The sequence below is a fragment of the Leptonychotes weddellii genome, chromosome 8, assembly GCF_054177405.1.
Source record: "Leptonychotes weddellii isolate Sample4059 chromosome 8, ASM5417740v2, whole genome shotgun sequence".
Taxonomy (NCBI): domain Eukaryota; kingdom Metazoa; phylum Chordata; class Mammalia; order Carnivora; family Phocidae; genus Leptonychotes; species Leptonychotes weddellii.
Window position 1 is genome coordinate 32248098 of NC_138376.1, and position 7738 is coordinate 32255835.

General features: G+C 51.6%; 1 protein-coding gene across 1 annotated transcript in view; it reads left to right on the top strand.

The window, feature by feature from the left end:
* Window positions 1-7738, top strand: part of PTK7 (protein tyrosine kinase 7 (inactive)) — a 56158-nt gene that overhangs the window by 1247 nt on the left and 47173 nt on the right. The window lies entirely within an intron of this gene.

The window sequence follows — 7738 nt, forward strand, 5'->3', positions numbered from 1 at the left end:
CCCCCCCCCCCCCCCCGCCAGAGAAACCCACAACACACAATCTTTGGTGATGATCCTGGCAGCAGCCCTTTCTGGGGGGGAACTCTGCCCAGCACACCTGGTCCTAGCTTAATCACTTTCCTCTTTCTTGGAAGAGTGGCCATAGGGCGGGTGGGGGTAGAGAATTGTCTTTTTTGACGTCTCCCTGGCTTGCCAGCTGGTGAGGGGTTTTAGTGGTGATGGACTTAACATCTCCCCCAGCCCTAGTTTAAAAGGAGAGGTAATTGTAACCCAAGACGGAGAGGTAAGAACAAGCTCCTGGGACTCGTAGGAGGTGTTTCTGGAGCTGCCCTGTGTTCCTTGTGATGTGTAGGGTGGTTATTGCTCGTGGCAGAACGCACATCTGCTCCCAGAGGAAGTATGGAAGTTTTTTTGTGCAGCCAGGATCAGGGGCCCAGCCATATGGACGAGCAGCCCCAGCTCATAGGCTTCCTAGGTTGGTGGCTGTTTGGGTTTGGGTTGTGTGGGTCGCCTGATCTGGCTGTCTTCACTGCTGATGTTTAGAGTTCTGGAGTCAAGGGGAGATTCTGGTGGAGACCCAGTCCTTGTTCAACAAATACTGAATTCCTAAATTCCTTCCATGAGAAGAGGACTCTGATGTTAATTGATGTTAATCCGATGACGGGTGTTTAGTGGGGTGGGGGGGGTTCCTGTGGGGGAAAGTTAGGGCAGGCTGAGGGCTTGGGACTGGAGGTCTGCAATCTCCTCTGGGGGTGGGGAGATGTCTTGTGCTCAACAAAGGAACATTTTAATGAGAGCCTTAAATCAGTTCCACCAAATGTGCCTTGGTGTGGAACCTGTCCATGTGCTGTAAACAGTTTCAGCCAGGGCCGAGGCGCCTGCTGTCTTCCAGTGAAATCTGGGACTCAACCCACCCCGGGACGGCATGACTTCAGGGGGCAACGATTTTTTTAATAGATTACAGTAGAATTTTTCCATCTCATTGTTTAACTGTGTCACTAACTGGAGTTTAAGTGAGACCCTGCTGTTAATAAGGCCAGAGTGAGGGACCTAGGCTAGCTTGGTTTGTGGATTGGACCATTTTGAAGTTTGGGTAATTATGCTGTAAATGGTTGAGTAGTGTTCCAAACTTTGAGATTCCTGTCGTGATAAATACGGTGGAGGGGGAGGAGAGGGCTTGACGTTGGAAATCTGGGATTCTTAGCCCCAGCTGTTTGTATGGTCAGTTGTGGTCACTACCCATTCCTGTCATCCCCTCCCCCCCTTCTTCCTTTCAGGCTCTTGTGTCTTAGGGGAGATTGAGTTGTCACATTAAGAGCTAGCTGTCCTGCAGATTCCTCGAGGCTCTGCAGCCTGTCATTCAGGGCTAGGAGTTGCTTTTATCAGTGATGGGTTTCCTCAGTCGTTGGGATGCAGGAGGGCAAGGGTGATCTCTGTACATCGCTTGCTGAAGAATCTAGTCACACTCCTGGCGTTCAGAGCAGGGCTGAGTGGTGGAGAGAGCTCAGGCAGGGGAGACGAAGTATTTGGCAAAACAGCAACTCAAATTTTGACAGGCCCTGTGGCCTGGGCAAATTTCGTGACCTCCCAGTTTGCCTCCTCTGTAAAGGGACTTACTTCCTGGAGTTGCGCGGAGGATTAAATGTAATGAAGTCTATAAAGGGCCGTTTTCTCGTTCTTCCCTCTCCTGAGGTATGCTTCCCACATACTTTTCCAGCCTCACAGTCACCCCCAACAAGAAACGTTTTCCACCTACTGGAGCCTTCCATTGCTACCCAACGAGTCAATTTACCGTCCCCTGAAACAGGCGTGGTTTCTCAGCCCTTTCCTTCCTCTCGGGCCAGTCCTTGGTGTGTGTTGCCTGGCCCATCTCTCTCTTGCCCAGCCCCACTTCCTCCCCAAAGCTGTCCCCGTTCTCCTGCCAGAAAGAGGCCTGTAGAACTTTTGGACTGTGTCATTCTTAGGACACATCCATATTTTTGCCCCATTTTGAGTTTTAAGTAAAGCGCTTCCTCCTTGTAGAATTCATTATGGGTTCATTTATAATGGGTCCTTCTCTAGATTTATTAAAAAGGTGAATGAACCTTTTGGGTACAGGGCAGAGTAATCAAGGGCAAGGGTAAACGTCCCCTTTGCCTCTTGGCTTTCGGGGGTCTTTTGTGTCCCAGCTTCTCTGGGTTGGGGCTGCCTGTTGTTCCTCCTTGTGCCTGTTCTACCGTGACCGAATCAAGGGACCAGACCTTCCTGTTTCTGGGCTGCCTGTTCTTGTGGTGGTTTTCAGAGTGTGATGTGGCAGGGCTTCTGGCTTTCTCCAAGAGTTCTGGGTGTGGGCAACCACCTGTACATACGAAGCTGACCTGCCTCGAAGGGCCACACTTCAAAAATGGTGAACTGTATAGGGGCCACTCAAAATAAGCGTGGCATCAACATCACCTGGGAGCACAAATCAGAAACCCAATCTGCATTGAATAAGCTACCCAGGTGACTGCACCCCATAGTTCCAGGAGTCCTGGTTTCCCCCCCCCCTTTTTTTTTTAATTTGAGAGAGAAAACACAAGCAGTGGGGAGGGGCAGAGGGAGAGAGAGAGAGAGAGAGAGAGAGAGGGAGAGAGAAGCAGACTCCCCACTGAGCAGGAAGCTGATGTAGGGCTCCATCCCAGGACTCCCAGGAGATCATGACCTGAGCCGAAGGCAGACGCTTAACTCACTGAGCCACCCAGGTGCGCCAAGTCCTGGTCTCCTTATAGAGAAACTTGAGGTGCAGAGCTTTCAAATTAGGGGCCCTAGATCTTGCACAGTATTTGAAGATTTACCTTAAATAACTTTCAATTCCTGTGAACACTCTTTGGTGTGATGTCTGCAGGTAAAAATTGCCTCACCAAAAAAAAAAAAAAAAAAAAACCTCACTTTGGGTTGAATTTGATTTAGATTTTGTCAGGAAACTTGTCCATTAAACGTGGGACTCTGGAAGGTACGCAGCGTTACGTGTGGTGCTCACTTCCTCTTGGAACCTCAGCTTTTCCTCGAGCGTATGCTCATTTTATAACGAAAGGCAGTGGAGAAATTGGATTTGTGAGGCAGAAATTTGGTCGGCGGATGACCTTTCAGGAATACATTTGATTCCTAAAGGGAGGCAGCAGCGTCTGTGCTGGGCTTCGGCGCTGTAGCGTTGTTAAGTCTTCGGAGGACTTCGTATTTTGGAGTGCGGGGCTTTGTAGGAGTTTGTGTTTAAGCCAGTGGAGCTTCCGTGACACTCATCTGGGATGGATGTTGGCCGGTTCAGACTCTAATATTTGAGCCAAGAGCGGTTTGGGGCCAGGGATTCAGTCTTGGGTGTTCTCCTGCCAGAAGAAAGGGTCATTGAACAGGCCTGGGTGCCCTTGGTCTGTACCCCCCCAGCCTCTCTGCTGGCCCTAACCTCAGTAACATGCTTCTTGGTGGCTGTGCCCCTGGCGCCGCCCTTGGCGGAGCCACGTGGTGGGGTTACAGGCTCAGGGCCACGCTTGCTGGCGCCAGCGCTCGCCTTGCCTCTCTCCTGGGTTCCTGCTCTGCCCCCCTCCCCCCCATCGCCTGGTCCTCTTGTCCCTGACACCGTGGAAGTTCTGCCGTGGCGGCTGGGTGAGAGTCCTGTCTTGGGGTTCTCTGAGCTCAGCGCAGAGTGCACACTGGGCCCTGCCGAGCCCCTGGCGCTTTGTGGAGCTGGCCCAGGAGCTGTTACAGCTAATCCGTGGTTTGAGGAAGCCCTCTGCAGTATGTCACTTTTTCCATCCTCTTCTCTGCGTTTAGGCCATTTCCCTCCCGGTAATGCTGCACAAGCAGCCGTGGGCCAGGGAGGAAGCTTTGTTGGAAGGGCGGACACACGCAGACGCCTTGCCCCTCTTGCAACTGGGGCTGGGGTCACCAAGCTCCGGGGAAGGGATACACAGGTGAGTGGGACACAGCCTACCGGGTGTCCTGCCCATCCCGAGTTCCTGCCAGAGCCTTAGAGCCTGATGAGCGAGGATATGCATTTGCTGGGTTGGGGCGGGGGGTGTCTTTAATTTCTGAAAACTAGACCCTGAGTCGTGGGGTAGGGATGGTGAGTCACGTGTCAGGAAGATGTAGATTTGTGGTCCAGAGCCCAGGTAATACAGTGGAAAGGCAGGTAACCAGAGGACCTATTTAAAATTTGAGTCGTCTGGGCCTGACTGCAGACCTGCCATCAGAATCATTGGGGAAGGAGGCAGAAAAGGTATTTTATTTGCTTATTTGTTAGATTCTGTCGCAGTTTTTGAATAGCAAGTCCAGTCCCAGTTCAATCTCAGAAGGAAACTGCGTTTTAAAATTGCTTCCCGGGAGAAGTAAAATAAAACAAAATTGCTTCCCAGGAGATTCTTACCGACATTCAGGTTTGAGAACCCCTGGGTCGCCATAAGGGGTTTGTCAGTTAAAGTGGAGGTGTGGTTGGGGCGCCTGGGTGGCTCAGATGGTTAAGCGTCTGCCTTCGGCTCAGGTCATGATCCCGGGGTCCTGGGATCGAGTCCCACATCGGGCTCCCAGCTCAGCGGGGAGCCTGCTTCTCCCTCTGACCCTCTCCCCTCTCATGCTGTTTTTCTCTTGCTCGCTCTCTAAAAAATAAATAAAATCTTTTAAAAAAATAAAATAAAATAAAAAATAAAGTGGAGGTGTGGTGATGAGAAAGGTTGATGTTGAGGGGCTTAGAATGGGGTCAGTTCCAAGTGTCTTTGAGGGTCTTCTGTGGATGAAGTGTCTCAGTTGGGGCGGGAGGCAGGAAGGAGACGCCATGGAGAGATGAGAATCACATGAAGTGTAGTGAAAGACACCACTTGGTAAAATGCTAAATAGAAGACCATTCTAGAACATGTAGGACAGTAAGTCCATGACGCAGGAGCAAATGGGGAGGGGAAAGGCTTCAGAGAAGAGAGAGAATTGAATTGCTAGTAGGTGTAGGCTGCGGTGACCGATCAGAATGACATAAAGGCATTGGACCTGGAGTCTGAAAACTTGGCTGGTTCTTGTCTAACGTCACACACATGAATGCATGATAAAGGAGGAGAAGCAACATCTGTGGTCCTGTGACACCTGCTTTTCTGTATTCTGGTCCTGACTCAATTGCTGCCTAGCCCCATGACCCTGAGCTGGTTAATTAACCTTTCGAGCCTCAGTTTCCTCATCTGCAAAGTACAAGTGCTGCTGATTGCTCCCTCGCCCACCTCCAGAAAGTCGAGGGAGCATTCCCCCTGGAGATGGTTGACCCAGGGGTGCAGCCCCTCTGGCCAGCCCTCATGTCTCTTCCCAAAGACTGCCCTGACCCTTTGTCTCCTTTTAGGGTGTCAGCCTTTCTTTCTGGTCCTCTGTCTCTAGAATGGTTTGCCAGGGCTCGACAGAGTTGCTTTGGACCGGCAGCTTTAGGAATGGTTTCCTTACTTGAGAGCACAGATGTTCTAAATGGGTCTCAGTATTCCAGCAGCGGCCCAGAAAGGTGGGCACAAGCACTTTGCATTTCCTGGTGGGAACTCTTCTCCCTCTGTCCTCCTAGCCGATTCTCCCAGAGTGGTCACTGCTGGTTCGGAGCCGCCGTCCCCCTGTTTGTGCCGATGTTCTTCTAGGGAGTGGGTAGTGAGCTGTGCTTCCTGCAGCCTCGGCTGACTTTTAGAACAGCCCAGGGAGGGGCTTCTGTGATCACGGGATGGCTGCGAGGCTTCCCCCAGTCACTCTGGGTAGCTTGTGTGAACTTCTGTCAATACCATAGGGAGGTTCCTGAGGTGTGGTGTGCTCAGGGATGGACGGCTCTCGCTGTGGGTGGTTAAGGAGGCCAGGGCGGGCACTAGCATGTACTGCCTCCGCCCGGAGAGACACTGGCTCCTTTTTGCCCCTTCTGGGGTGCCGTTGGTGAGGCAGTGAAGAGAATGATGGTCTGTTTGGGGGATGACTGAGGTGTCCCAGCAGCTAGCTCATAGAGTGCCTTTGTGCGCATTAGAAATAGGCTCCCTTCCTCCAAGTGAATGCAGCCCTGCCTCAGGACCCAGGGCAGTATTTCAGTATTAACACCTTGGCTGGGCATCTTGAGCATCTTTCTCCCTCTGTGCAGTCACATGTGGCTATCCCGTTGGAATGAGTGGCCCTTTGCTTCTCAGCTGATGGGCCAAGATGATTTTGGTGACCTCTAATCTGTTTTAGATGAGCCATTTTCTCTACTATTCGCCTGCCTCCTGTGGTCGGGGGCTGGGGCACTGCTGCTTATCCCATACTGTAGGAGAAGCCTGGGAGGCTGGGGCCCCAGTGCTGTACCTGCTCCACAGGATATGTCTGTAGCTGCTGGGATCTTGGTCTGTTTCTGGGCTCGTCCCCCCACCGGAGGATTTTACTGCCTTGCACATGCAGGCTTCTAACACCTTATATAATAATTAATACGGAAGGCTGGCTGAGTCTTCAGGGAAGAGGGGCTGCTCAGAGTTTATTCCACATCTCATTAAGAAGTACCAGGCTTGCCTCTCTCCCTGGACACACTGGAGCCTCCAACGTAAAGTGCGTAGGCTTTCCTGTTTTAGAGGAAATCCTGCAGTAATGGTAGAATCTCTTCAGTAGCAAAGATGGGTCTTGGGCTCCAGTTCTGGGTACCCTGGAAGTGTATGTCCCTCCTCAGGAGGCCCTGGGAGGGAAACATGGGCCCTGCTCCCACATTTGCCCCAGACTGCTCATGTGACGTTGGACAAGTCCCACCTGCCACTCAAGCCTCAACTTGAGGACTCAAGACCTTGGAAGACCTTTAATGTGGGGACCTTTGGGGGCTGACCCAGTATTGCCATACACAACCGCCAGCTGTGTTCCTGTCATACCTTACAGGCCCTCTTCCTCACCCTTGGTTTTGGGGAGAGGACTTTAAGGGCCGTATTTTGTTCTGGAGTCTCTAGTGCGTGGGCACAGATGTGTTTAGACTCGATCAACTGGTGATGTGGGTATTAGGGTTTAATTCTTTGGGTGCAAGGGGGAATGGGGTAAATTCTAGAAAGGTTTGGGAGAGAATTCTTATGAGGGGAAAAAAAGTTTGTGTGGTTTTTTAAAAGATTTCATTTATTCATTTGAGAGAGAGAGCTGGAGTGCAGGAACAGGGGGGAGGGGCAGAGGGAGAGGGAGAAGCAGATTCCCCCCTGAGCAGGGAACCCGATGTGGGGCTCAATCCCAGGACCCGGGGATCATGACCTGAGCCGAAGGCAGATGCTTTACCAACTGAGCCACCCAGGTGCCCCCCAAAAAGAAGGGTTTTTTCTGAGTAAAAGGAGGCAGAAACTTACCTGGTTAGTCCTCAAGTACTCGAGGGACTAGTGCTTTGGCGAGGAATACCTTTTCCTTTGCACAGAAGCAGGAACAACGGAAGGGCGGCTTCTAGCTGGGAGAAGTGGCTGGGTGTGCTTTGGGAGAGCCTCCTCTGTAATCCCAAGTGTACCCACCATGGCAATTGACAAAGTGCTTTCACTCACACTGACATTTGATCTTATTAACATGGCTCAGAGGCAGGCAGGATGAAGATGGTTGGTTTTGGGGGTGGGAGGAGCGTCAAGGGATGGGAGGCATTTGACAAGTAGAGAAACTGAGGTGCAAAGTAAGATCCGCTCAGAACTGCAGAGCTGGTAAGTAGGAGAGCTGATTTTGTGTTCTCGTATGTCCTCGGGACTATGAGGTGTTACAAACACATGCCTTGGAGTGGAGTGAACGCTGGGGAGTGGACCTGGCAGAC